Source organism: Eptatretus burgeri, chromosome 10 (assembly GCF_056783735.1).
Source record: "Eptatretus burgeri isolate ZD-2024b chromosome 10, Ebu_testis_v1, whole genome shotgun sequence".
Taxonomy (NCBI): Eukaryota; Metazoa; Chordata; class Myxini; order Myxiniformes; family Myxinidae; genus Eptatretus; species Eptatretus burgeri.
The window spans coordinates 104,840,984-104,855,397 of record NC_140970.1 but is presented as its reverse complement, the minus strand read 5'-3'; the positions used below and the strand labels follow the sequence as shown (position 1 = coordinate 104,855,397).

Sequence of the window (14,414 nt, the reverse complement as noted above, 5' to 3'; positions counted from 1 at the left end):
AGGAGAGGGACAGGCCTGTGTGTGTTTGAACGAGCGTGATTGGAATATATAATGAGATCGGGGCTGGAGTTTCCTCCTTGGTTCCTTTGGTTATCCCCCTTGTCCACACAAATCGGTTCATTCAAGTTGCTCAAATATTTCTCTCCCTAGTATTTAATAACCATGAAAAGTAACATACAATCATCAGTAATTTGTGTGGCATAAAATAATGGAAGCAACATTTCCCTGGCAGAGTGGCCAATGGGCAGCACTGCGATCAAACACTCTCGGGCAGGATGAACCAGCACCTCCTGATGTTACTCCTGGTGCTTACAAGAACTCAAGGCTTCCAGAGACACGGTGCCAAACCGCCGACATGTACACATTACGTGGCAGCCAGTACCGTTGGTATATACTTTTGTCTGAGTGTGCCCGATTCAGATACTTAAAAGACATTTTGGCTGTAGACCAATGTGCATGTGCAGAAGGAAATTTAAGCACAAGAAGAGGTCATTTGGCTGTTTTATCCACATCCTATCAGCTTAATCAACTTACTTAATTTATTATTGACTTAATTTTCAACGAACTAACCCCATTATTCCATCCATCCATCGGGACCATACTCTTTGCAGAGCGTTGTTGCTGCCGAAGCAGTCTCCTTGGCTATTGGGCACAATCCTGGACGGGTCACCACTCCGACGCAGTATACCAGCAAGCTGGCACTCATTTTGCCGACCTCGGAAGGATGACAGGCAGAGTCAACCCCACCTGGTATTAATTTAACGGAGAAGCAGAATTTGAACTCAGGACCCTAGGATCCCAAGCCCACCAACATAACCATTAAGCCAACACCAGGCTATACCCGATTATTGCCATTTGACAATCTAAAATCCACGTATCCCTTTGATAATCTACAACATATCCGATTGAATATCTCGGCAGGGATTTTAACCAGGGTACTGAAGCACAATACGAGCAGCTCGGTAGTGGACTACCTAAAGCCTTGATGGAAGGGCAGATGCCAAAGCCTTCCAAGTTGTTGTGTTGCATTGCCCTCACTGGTCACTGGCGTGGGGTCGATTCACATGGCACCAAGGTGGAAAATTTCCACGCTCCTGCAACGTAGTGGTGACCTGTTCAAGATGGAGTGTGACTTTAGAAATGCTCACAACTTGCCTCAAGCTCGATCAGTTAATCACGGGGTTATCGGACTCTTCACACAGAATGGCTTCCTGTTATATCAGAAGGATGTGTAAATTGATATGTCTGCGATTAAAAGTAGTATTTTGATAGATTGTTGTACCAGGTGAGTGCTCGAGAGGGGCGGGGGGGGCGGTGTGGAGGCTGAAATACCTCATGTATACCATGCATCGTGTAGCGCTGCTTCCAGTGTGAGAGGGTATTACAAATCATAACGAGAACGGCACTCGTGGAGTGCATACCCCCGCCAGGCTGAGTAGTTTATGTTTTGTAGCTCACCGATATGCCGGACCTGGATCCAGACTTGAACCAAAATCTAATCAGCAGGTTCTTGGCACCGACCCAATTCATCCACCGAGTTTCATCCAAATCCATCTCCAAAGTTTTGAAACATAATGCTGAGTATCGTTTTTAGCCCCGTCTCTCAACGGTGAAAGAATCGCTGAAGAAAGTTTATTAATTTATAGTATCCAGATCCCGATCTTCATCAAAACCGAATCAATTCTTCCTCGTAACCCACTCAACCTGTCCACCAGGTTTCGCCGGAATCCGTCTATAACTTTTCGAGATATCCTGCTCACAGACAAACAAACAGAGACGGACAAGGGTGAAAACATAACCTCTGTCCACCTTCGGTGGTGGAGGCAATAAAATAACCCAATTATCTGCATGAAATACCCGATTCTTTTAACAAGACATCCGAGACGCTGCACAAAGGGAACAAAAAATAAAAATTCCACTATACCAGCAATGTCATTGTTCAAGCTTCTACAACCGGCATACTTAGCATTGCAGCAACCTACCTGCACACCTGGATGATACCTTACTAAGTCTGAATGTTCTTCAGACACACCCGGACTGACCTGATTGTAAACTATAATGTTGGTGCTTTGCCGGCTCCATTACTGCCGGCTCAAGATAACGTTCTCCGTAACTGAAAATGCCATTCCTGAGATGGAAGTTAACGTCACTGTTCTGATCTACTTAGCAACAGTTGGTGGCATTTAGGATCCCACGGTGCCTTTCAATGAACAATTGGTGAGTTATCGCTGCCATCCTGGCCAAATTCCAAATACCTGTCCGAAACTACTGCAAGCAGCGCATCAGCTGCACAAGGTGTTCCATTAAAGAGTACACCATCCCTTCGAGGGGATGTTAAGCTGCTGCACCATTTGATGACAATCATGTATATGGATGTTCAAGACCCTGCAGTGTATCTCAAAAGGAGTCGGGGTAGGTCGTTATGTGCTGGTACTCCAGCCATATTTAGAATAATTAGGTCGATTTTGTCGGATTTGACCTTAAATAGTGCAAGAACATATTTGCATCTCGCTAACATGAGCTAGAGACACCAACAACCTCAAATTATGAAAAGCACATTGCTGTCCTGTATCAGCAGCAAAAGGATCATTGGAGAGCATTGATGGCTTTTGTCAAAGACCTGTATTCGTTTAGGGATTGCAAGGAAAACGAAGGAAACACGTTAGCTTAACGCTCAGACGGCCTCCCGGTACGACGCCATCACTAAACTGGCGGGAAACGATGACAACACAAGTCAGTGCATTACATTGACATTTACATCATACATCACACCTCCCCCCCCAATGAGGTCTCATGAACTGAACAACATAAACTCAGTTGCTCAAAAACCTAACTTGGGTACATTGGATAGACCACCAACATCCCAGCAGTATCACCGAGGGATTATACTGCCCTCTAACATGGTGTGAGCCTGTTTAACTAATGAGAAGTAATTCAAAGGTCCATGAAGATATGGAGTTCGTGCACCCGAGCGACGCAGAGTTGGCAGAGTGTCAGCAACATTGGACACCTTGGATGTACCCTCAGAATTTAATCGAGGATTCCCATCACAAAGGTCGTGTTCCTCATTAACTTTTGTTGGCCAGCAAGGAGTACCTGTAGGACCCGAACAAGCAGTAGGAATTGCATTTGTCTCGTTTGTCGATTCCAGGAAACTGGAGAATCTGCCTGTGGAGAGGGCAGTCAAGTTGGTGCATCACTATAGTGATGAACTTGTACGTTCCCTATCCTCAGACTCTCTCACAAAGCGTTTGCATAGCTGGCCCTTATGCCTTCTCATCAAAGCACCATGGCTCAGCTCCACGACAAATGAAACGCGGCCCGTTTGCGAGACGATAACCTCAGGTAACCATTGGTCCAGATCACCAGTTGGCAATGTATGTTGAATTGAGCTTCTGTCGTGCTGCAGCTTCTCTTTCATCTGTTGCCCCTCCATATGAGCAGTGAGGTCCGGGTGAAGTCGATCTGGGGACATTTTAATTTGACACCCATTGAGTAGCTTTGCCGGAGTCTCATTAGTAGTAGATGCATTTGGAGTTGTTTGATACGTGAAGAACACACGAGCCAGTTTTATTGGCGAGAGTACCCGGCAAGGGACCGGCACAGTCAACGTGAATCCCACTCCATGGCCGACAGGGGTACTCCCAGGGATGGAGAGGTGCTGGATGAGCACCTTGATATGCCTCACATGTCCCCACCATGCTTTCGATGTTATGATCCATGAGAGACAAAAATACATAGTTACGAGAAAACATCTTCATCTTGAATATGCCTGGATGGGCATCATGAAGCATGTCAAGAACGGTGGACGTTAAAGCTGTGGGTATCACCACCCGGTTGCCCCCAAAGTATGCATCCTTGCCGTTGGCTTAACTCAATCCACCATTTGAAGAATGGACGCGATTCTTCCTCAAAATGATTAGGCCACCCCGACAACAGAAACATCAGAACCTTACTCAGCACTGTGAATGTTTTGGAATGGGATGCAACTCTTCTCGAATTCTCACATGTTGGACAGGAAGTCCATACGATGCACTGTCTTTGCTGGAATGGGAACAGAGGCTGGGGTCTCGGGAAGTGGAATGAGGCTAAGCGCATCAGCCTGACCCAATTGGAGTCCTGGTTCGTACTTGAAATGGTAATTAGATGCCGACAACAACAACACCCAATGCTGTGTCATAGTAGGTATGGCCTTTGCTTTGCTAAACAGTTTCAAGAGGCTTGTGGTCATTGTTGATCGTGAATTCGTATCCATAGATATGTGGATGAAACCATTTCAGTCCCCCAGGCCACTGACAGTGCTTCTTTCTCTACCTGCGAATAATTTATTTCTGCCGGTGATAATGCCCTTGAAGCACATGTGATGGGTCACTCAGTGCCATTAATGACATGTGACAGTACTGCCACGAGACCACAAGGTGAGGCGTTGCAGGTAAGCCCCAACGGCTTAGTGCTCTCAAAATGCACCAACAGAACAGATGACTAACAGTTCATTATAACTTCTCAAAGGCCTTCCGTTGAAGCTGATCCTCAGGTGAACTTTCTCCCTTTCTGGAGTAGGGTATGCAAAGGTGCAAGTTTTGATGAGAGGTTGGGAAGAAATTTACCACAATAGTTCAACATCCCTCAGCAAGCTTTTAACTCCAGAATAGTGATTGGTGAAGGTGCTTCGGCAATAGTGTGTACCTTGTAATTCTTCAGAACAGAAGCAGCCTTGTTAACATGGCAAATCTAATGCCAGGTGAGTTTAATTTTCGGGACAATTTCAACCGAGTAAATTTGAGGCATTGCCCTTGACGATGATCAAAGGTGGGAGCTGTCTGTGTGTGTCCCTGGTCATGGAATTTGGCGTCGAGTGAACCGAGGACCTACAATGTATGTTGAGTGCAAGTGCGTAGAAGTGCACATTCCTTACAAAACTTTCAAACTGGAAATAGCTGGTGGAAAGTAGTCGCTGATTCGACGCTAACTGACCCATCAGTATCAACCTCAGAAGCACTGTCATGTCCGTCCCCCATCATCAAGACTTCTTACGACAGTCGTCGTGGTCCCACAATGAACATATCATAAATGGTGGGGTCAACGTGGAAGGAAGGCCGTGGCTCGCTAACGATGTTGACTGGCTGCGGGTGGTCTTGGTCACCCTTAACACCGCTTAGTTTGCAAACCTTCGACAAATTTAACTAGACTCGGTGGTGTAATGGTTAGAGCACCTGTTCCGAGTCTGGGAGGTCAGTAGTTCAAAACACAGCCGAGTCATACCAGACTTTAAAAATGGTGCGTGCTGCTTCCTTGCTTGACGCTCAGCATTTAAGAGGATAGAGCACTGGCAATCTCCGTCGGTTGGCATCCATGGGGAGGAGGAAATGCCCTGCTGAGTGCGGTGAGAAAAGCGGTGGCATTGTTGTGACGTCGCTGGAACCCAGAGTATCCTGGGAAGTGATGGCACTTCCCCCAAGCTCAGTGGCTGCGTTAAGTGTTTGACTCGTCAGTATGTCTATGTGTTTGAGTGGCAGCTCCATTACGAGCTTGAGCCCTTGTACAATGTATGAGTGTGTGAATACATTGTTACGAATTTGGAATTCGATTGCACACGACATACAGGTTCCTTTAGTCAGCTATGTCGATAAGTGCTTGTTCCCTAGAAAGCTCACCTTCCATTGTTTAAATGTTCAGAAATCGATTAGATGCGCTGCGGATCAATTTAATAGTTAGGGAACGAACAATGGAGACAGCCATCCCCCTCTTCTGCGAAGAGCAAGAAGGACCCTGCCGTCCCGTGACTCATGATGTCAACAACTCCCTCCCACCCGTGGCTGAGCGGGGGATGGAGCACGAGGGTATGAGTCATGAGTCACGCCGGGAGCGGGGGAAGAGCGGGAGAAGGATAAGAGGAGATCTTTATTTTTTGTTCGTGTTCGGAAGTTGAGTAGTCAGCTTTTTGCTTCGGCAGAGAGTAGTCGCTCAGCAGACCTTCGGGTCCTGCTTGGCTTGGGTTAGGGTTGAGGCCTTCAGAACCTTTTTGCTTTGGCCTGTTCAGTGAGCTTCGGCTGCAGCCTGGCTCGGGAGGAGGCTTTTTGCTTTGGTGGTTCAGTGAGCTTCGGCTTCTGTTTGACTCGGGAGAGCTTTTCGCTTCGAGCTGCTTTGCTTGGAAGAGAGTTGAGCCGGTCGCTCGGCTCGAGCTGCGAGTGGTGGCTTCTTCTTCTTCTTGGTTTGTGGAGCTCTTTGTTCTCCATTTTGGTTCCCGGCTTGGTGCGACTCGTCGACCTTTTCTTGGAGATGGTTACTTGGGGGAAGCGGCGCATCGATGGGAAGGATCGGCACATCGACGGGAAGGATCGGCGCCTCGTCTCACCAGCACGTGTTGAGAAGCGCGGGAGGATTCGCTGGAGCTCGGGAAGGATCGCAGCTCACGGCGATTGGATCCAGCTCGCTCTCGCTGGAGCCCGGGTCCGAACAACTTGAAGACCACAAGAGGTGGAGAGGTTCGAGATCGGCTCTGGGTTTCAGCTCACCTGTGCTCCGAGCTCGAGCTCGTTATTAAAGGCCTCTGCCACCATTTCTTGGGTGTGTGTGTGCGTACGTGTGTCCGTGGGCCCGTCTCATAAGTAGGAAATTGTTAAGTGCTTCGTGTGCTGTAAATGTTTGCATCACATTTCGTATAGACGGTCGTAGTTCTTTTGTCGTGCTTTTGTTGCTTGTATAATTGCACGTGTGTTTTGCCTTGTTTAATTGCATACGTGCTTTGTTATAATAAATGTCCTTGTGTGAATGTAAACCTGTTCGTTGCGTCCTCTTCCCTTAAATGAGCTGCCATCTTACACTCGGAATATAGTTGGTTTTTAAATAGCCGGTAAAGTGATCGGGTCCAACGGGACTGCGCGATAATACCCCGCTCGGTTATCCCAAAAGGAAGTGAGCTGCTTAAGCGGCTCGTTTCCAAGCGGTCCCGTTGAGGTACAATCTCTCGGTAACCTACCTGCGCGAATAATTAGGTAAATCGAAGATTTGGCGATTGGACCCTGTAGCGTGGGTAGAGTGCGGACAAGGTTGTGGTGTGGTTAAAAACACACCCGTGGCTGGTTTCCGGCGTTGATCCGGAAAGCCGCAACTGGATTGTCCGTTCGGTGGGTGAAGCGACCGCTATTGGTTAGACGCGGTCGTTCGCACGCCGGCGGGCGGAAATCTACAACAATATGTATATCACGGCCTGTCTTTCCACACAAAAAGTACTCGGAAGTTTTGTACAGATAGCTGACAGTCGTGCAGGTTGCCGCAATCGTAGCAAGGTTTCCATTTTTCACTTGGTTTGAAGAGGTGTGCTGTTGACTGGAATACGATTTGTGGTCGCTCATCTTACACATCGGCTTGTGCGGAGTGGAGACTTCTAAATTTGCTCTGAGGAAGTCGCTTACCAGCTTGCTTGCTGGTGCTCAAGGCCAAACTGTGTTGAAGCCCCCAGGCACTGCACTGCATGTAGCAGATTCCATACCAACACAGATCTCGAGTGCCTTCGTGAAATCCAAGGTCCTGCAGTGTGTGGTCAGCAGACGTTTTTGGATTGCCCTCAGCATCTCTGACAATGTCGAGCTGCAGTCACAGTGTCCACGAAGCTCGGCAAAGAAAACCAGAGATTGATTGACCTTGCTTACGCATGCACATGTTGAACTTACAGGGTTGCACAATGGGTAATGGCTCGGGTTGTAATGCTGCTCTCGGAATTGAACAAGTTCGTCCGACGCCTTCTCTGAAGGTCTGCAGGGCACCACAAAACTGCATATTAGCGAGTGGGCCTTCTCGCCAACCACGCATAGCAGAATGGCTCGATGTTGATCTTCATCATGAACATCATTTTCCTCAAAGTATTGGCTGAGACGGTCTGTGTACAGAACCTTGTCGTGCGTTACGGGGCAAAATATCTCAATTCTCCTTGAGGTGGTAATCACAGCACCAAAAACAAACGGGTATTGCTGAGTAAATATTTTTTATCGTCATTGCCAAATATGTCATGTATCAGCAGCAATTGGTGGCTTTTGTCAAATACCTGTATTGGTTTACGGATCAGACGGCAAATCAAGGAAACATGGAAGCTTAACACTCAGATGACCTTCCAGTCTGACGCTATTACTAAAACGTCAGGAACCCACGTCAGCACACAGCAGTGCCTCAAAATTACATGTACAGCAAAATATATTACACCGATATTCATTCCCACAATTCGGAGGAGGAATGTTGACATGAAGATGTGAACAAAAAAAAAAAAAACAGAGCAAACTTAAGCACAAAGGGTCTCCGTCACATCCACCAGGCTTTCCACATCAATTACTCAACCGCACCATAAACTCCACCCTGGCACCTGGGCCAATGAAGTCATGTCTGTCAACAGAGGCCGAAGAAGGCCTGCAACTCTGTGGGTTTCACCAAATCTACCATGTAATCTCTCTTGTTCCTCTTCTGCCCACACTTGCTCTTCTGATCACATTCTTGGCAAGGCCTTATATCTCTCTGGTTATTATAAAGGAGAGACTTCGTTCTGGCAGAGACTTCATTCTGCTCTCTCACAAAACGATTGCATCACCATCTTCACAATACCTGATAATGATTCCACGCAGAATACATTCACAAAAGTCGATTTTCTCTCATGCACCGGTTTATCCCGTCCCATCCGTACGCTCGACCCTGGTACACTGGATATTGTGGGGAGATGGTTGCAGACAGGCGGCTTGCTTTCACAGCTTGGAAAGCTTAACCCGACTGAAGGTAACGGGTTCTTTCCGCAAGGCTCGAAAATCCTCTTTATCTCTTTGATGATGACTTCACCCTCTGCCGTACCATCTGTCATCCTTCAGACCGGCAAGCAGCAGCTTCTTCACTCACTGCAGATCTGGATAAAAATCACAAACTGGTCCAACACGTGGAACATGTCTTTCAATCCGGACAAATCTCACACTCTCGCTATGTCTCTCCGAAAGGACCATCTGGAACCCCCACCCTATCTACTTTCTCAATAATCCCCTTGAAGATGTCCTTTCATTCAAGCTTTTGGGTCTCACTATCTGCCATGATCTTTCCTGGGAAAAACCACATTTCGAAGCTGGCCGTATCCAAAGCCAGTCACCAACTGGACATCCTCAGTCATGCAAAGTCCTATTTTGGCACACCTGAGCTTCTGACCGCATACAAAGCTTTCATCCACAGCCTCATGGAGTACTGCTCCCCCTTCTGGGCTAGTGCTCCCACCTCTCACCTTTTTCGACTTCACGCTATGGAAAACTAAGGCATTTAGGATCATTGGTATCTCCCATGATGAGGCTGAGTCTTTCAATCTCTCACTAAAGGCAGGTCGGTGGTCTTTCTATCTTCTACTGTCTCCTCTCCGGTGTCGCCCCCCCTCCACCCCCCGCACCCGCTCTGTCTGTGACCTATCCCTCCACATTTCCGCAGGGCGCTCAAGGTCCGCCAGCAACCCCATTCTGGTAAAACTACCAAAATCACGAATCACTGCTCACCTTCACTCTTCCATTGCTCTTTTTTCCTACCTCTGGAGCAAACCCCACTGTTCCCTCCGGGTCTTCAAAACATCTGTCCACCACCTTCTCTTATCTTTCCCCATCCAAAACCTCAATCTTTTCTACCTCTGTTAATCCACCTCAAACCTCCCTCTTTCAAATTTCCTGCTTTCCTTCCTGAAAGTCCCTGTAATGTCCATCTTCTTTACCCCGTGTACCCCATCCCATCCCGCTCCCTTCCACAGATCCCCTAACGTCTCTGTTCCCCACTGTTTTGGGGTTCCCTTTCCCACCCCTCTAGTCTCCTGCTCCCTTTGTTAAACGTTCTGTGTGTTAGCTCTCATTTGAGCCCTGACAAGGTATACAAAAAGGAAAAAAAAAGCGTGTGTCTATCTTGAGACAAGGCAGAAAACACCATTTTGCAAATCTCAATGGTGAACGAGCCAATCAAGTCTCTCTATGGTGTATACTCCCCTTCTCTTCCATCCCTCACCTGAAACAGCTGCACATGAATGTCTCAATTCTGTCTTTGACTCCAGATATCGTGTAACTAACCTATCTAGCTCTGTCCCCAGTTACTCCGATGTACCCACTGTCCACTGGACTCGGTGCGCTCACCCAAAAAAAGGTAGAGAAAGTTCAGTCTGGCCTTGGCCCTGCTTTGGCAATGGCACCAAATGGCATCAGTACCCACGTTCTCAAATGTTGCTCTGCCATTCATGCTCCTCTATCTGCGCTACTCAGTCTGTCCTCCTTTGGTAACCTTCTCTCTGAATGGAATGAAGCAAACATCACTCCTGTCCACAAGAAGGGCGCAAAAACAAACTCTACCAACGAGAGGCCAGTGAGCTTGTTTTCAATTACAAGCAAAGCCATGGGATCGATCATTGCTTTCGATATCAAGTCTTTCCTGTTTTCTGACGATCAGTGTGGATTCTGTCCCGGTCATTCAACTCTGGCATGCTTCTGCTCCTCTCTCAGCAATGGTTGGAGGTCTTCAATCACAAACAAGAGGTTTGGACAGTATCCTTAGACAACAGTGCCGTGTATCCATTGGCAAAAGGCATGATATAAATACAATTACTATTGTTAATATTATTGCATGATATATCTCAGGCATTTGACAGGCCGACGTCCTGCTTTGCTTGCCAAGTGCTCTACTGTGGCAAGGAAGGCCACCTTCACTCCTGGAGGTCCGGGTTCCCCGACTCACACAGTCATGTTGGCATCAATGGAACCCTTTCCTCCTCTCTTCCATTGAAGGCTGGAATTTCCCCAGGGTAGTGTTTTGGGCCCAGTCTTGTTCCCCATCTTCATAAACGACCTCTCTGGTGCTCCAGAAAACCCTCTCTTCCTTTTAGTAGACCACTCCGCATTGTGTCGTACAGTACCCTCTCCCTGTGCAAGGCAGACGGCAGCGACTTCTCCGTCCGTCTTTCCGTCTCTTTCTCTGCTGATTTAGAAATGATTGGACTCTTGTCTGCGAAAAATAACATGTCCTTCAATTCTGAAAATATCTCACAGTCTCATCTTATCACTCGGGAAGAACTTACAAGGGACACTGTATCAGCACCAAACGATGCAAGCAGCAGCCGCAGGCTCCGTACAAAATGAATGAATGTATCGATGGTTTGATTGTGAAATATGAAGACCTCCTCTCACAGCAGACGGGCCGGTAAAGGCAGGGAATTGTACAGACCGTGCACGTTGTCGATTCTTCTCCGTCCGTATGGAACACGAGGCTGCAGGGTAGCATCATTGGCTGAGGGTACGGCTGTACCACTGATGCAACGCCCTCTGCTGGTTCGGGCAGGAATTTGCAATTTGTCCATGGTGCCGGCGATAGCTTGCCTGCTCTTCGTGAAGGACACCATGGGGTCTTTAACGTCCACCAACTAATGCCGGCAGATGGGACGCCAGTTTAACGTCCATCCGAGAGACGACACACACATTGATGATTCACCTGCCTGCGAAACACCAGGGTGGTAGTTGGAAGATGGGTCAGGATTCAAACCCAGGCTAAGCTTCGAGGCGAGTGTGCGTACCTCGAGGCCATCCTGCCGTCCCAGTGTTATCGATGTACTTGCTACGTGTATTTTGTAGTTTGTACCGCCAACAAATCTCCAGGAACTACCTGCGTGGCATGGTTCTGCAATGCTTCGTCACTCAGTTGGTACCTGACCGAACACCGCCTGGTGCCTCCGTCAGGTGTGCATCTCATCTCTCAGGTGTGCATACCTTCACTCAGGTGTGCAAACATCTCAGGTGTGCATACCTTCACTCGGGCCGTTCATGAAGTTTTCAATCTTTTGGATTTAAACCGATTCACAAAACCGAATGAACGCAAATGTCACCGAAGTCACTCGCCGGAGCACGAGGGATCACCAGGAACGTTGGGAAGAGACCATTCCAAAGGGATACTTTACATACAAAGGCAAAGGGAAGCCATTAAATTCCAGGGAGATTTTGCATGGACAACATCACTGCAGATATAGAGAGAGACAGGGATGGCACAAAGGGGGGGGTGGAGGTGTTGGGGGGCGGGGTTGGGAGGAGGGGAAAACATAAATAAAATAAAATAAAATAAAAACAAAACTTTACATTCACACATCGCATGATGATCATGATGATGATGGTGGTACCTGTATCGGAGGTGCTGCACTGATTTGATGACGACATTCCTTACATGACGTCATACAAGACAAGATGTGCTCACACGTGATACATGTATTGATTGGAAACAATATTGTACATTGTACATTGTACACACGGATTGTCCTGATAAGTGTCTGTGTAGGGAATACACGGTGGATCCCGAAACAAAGATAGAGACGGACATGGACATGGACATGGACATGGACACGGACACGGACACGGACACGGACACGGACACGGACATGGACATGGACATGGACATAGACATCGCCGTGAAACTGATAGTACCAGCGAGGACGAGACTTATCTCCTTCGTGATGTCTCCCTTTCTCTTTCTTCTCTGCTTTCCTTCCTTTTTTCGCTTATTCTTTTTTTCCTTCTTCGGGAAATTCTTTCCTTCTTCGTCGATTATTTCTTCCTTCTCCCTTCTCACACCGTTTTGTTTCTTTCCTTCCTTCTTTTCCTTCGTCGATTATTATTATTTTTTTAATTCATCTATTTCTCTTTCTTTCCTTCATTTGTTCCTTCTTTTTTTCGTCCTGTTTCCTCCTTCCCCTCTTTCTATATTTTGCAGCACAAAAACAACAGCCTTGTGTCGTTGAGAAAAAAAAATCTTCCTTTATAAATGTTTGCTGTAAAATTTCTGCGTTTTAAAAAATTACCCTTCTCTGATTAAAGATTTGTATGCCGTATTTAATACACCTCGATATTGTTGTACAAAACACCTGATTATACAATTTAGCGTTATCTGTAAAAATAACTACAGTACTCACACACGTGACCATTGTTACACCGCCTGCTACACCGTCTAAAGGTTTTCCCATTCCGAATTCTGCACTTGTTCTTTTAAATAATGACCTGACCTGCTTCTCGTAGTTTTATTCGTTTTATTTAGTATGAGAGTAAACTCCATTATTGATCCATTCCTTTTGACGATACTTTCCTTTACATATCCCTAATTTACAACCGATATCCCTTTACCACCTTTAAACCCCTTTACCTCCCTTTACCTCCCTTTACATATCCCTAATTTACAACCGATATCCCTTTACCACCTTTAAACCCCTTTACCTCCCTTTAAACCCCTTTACCTCCCTTTACCTCCCTTTAAACCCCTTTACTTCCCTTTACCTCCCTTTACATATCCCTAATTTACAACCGATATCCCTTTACCACCTTTAAACCCCTTTACCACCTTTAAACCCCTTTACCTCCCTTTACCTCCCTTTACATATCCCTAATTTACAACCGATATCCCTTTACCACCTTTAAACCCCTTTACCTCCCTTTACCTCCCTTTAAACCCCTTTACTTCCCTTTACCTCCCTTTACATATCCCTAATTTACAACCGATATCCCTTTACCACCTTTAAACCCCTTTACCTCCCTTTAAACCCCTTTACCTCCCTTTACCTCCCTTTAATCCCCTTTACCTCCCTTTAAACCCCTTTACCTCCCTTTAAACCCCTTTACCTCCCTTTACTCCCTTTACTTCCTTTAAACCCTCTTTAAACCTCTTTACCAAACCTTTACCTCCCTTTAAACCCCTTTACCTCCCTTTACCTCCCTTTAAACCCCTTTACCTCCCTTTAAACCCCTTTACCTCCCTTTAAACCCTTTTACCTCCCTTTACTCCCTTTACTTCCCTTTACCTCCCTTTAAACCCCTTTACCTCCCTTTACCTCGCTTTAAACCCCTTTGCTTCCCTTTACCTCCCTTTACATATCCCTAATTTACAACCGATAGCCCTTAGCATCCCTTTACCACCTTTAAAAATACTTTTCACTTCCTTTTACATCCCTTGACTTCCCTTCCATCCTTTTACTCCCTTTACATCCTTTTACTTCACTTTACATCCATTTACTTCACTTTAAATCCCTTTCAATCCTTTTACTCCCTTTAAATCATTTTACTTCACTTTACATCCTTTTACTTCCCTTTACATCCTTTTACTTCCCTTTACATCCTTTTACTTCCCTTTACATCTTTTTACTTCCCCTTTCATCCATTTACTTCACTTTACATCCATTTACTTCCCTTTAAAATCCCTTTGAATCTTTTTACTCCCTCTACATCCATTTACTTCCCTTTACATCCATTTACTTCACTTTACATCCATTTACTTCACTTTACATCCATTTAATTCCCTTTAAAATCCTTTTCAATCCTATTACTCCTTTTACATCCATTTACTTCACTTTACATCCATTTACATCACTTTACATCCATTTACTTCCCTTTACATCCATT

At 46.3% G+C, this 14,414-nt stretch overlaps 1 protein-coding gene across 2 annotated transcripts in view; it reads right to left on the bottom strand.

Moving 5' to 3' along the window:
• The window catches only part of LOC147019360 (serine/threonine-protein kinase PAK 3-like), a 72,769-nt gene extending 60,018 nt beyond the window's left edge, over positions 1–12,751 (bottom strand). Inside the window, exon 1 of one of the 2 annotated variants that reach the window (XM_085899807.1) lies at positions 12,453–12,751. The gene's annotated coding sequence lies outside the window, so the exon portion shown is untranslated. The other variant, XM_085899808.1, reaches the window with a different exon arrangement.
• Between the last annotated feature and the right edge of the window lie 1,663 nt (positions 12,752–14,414).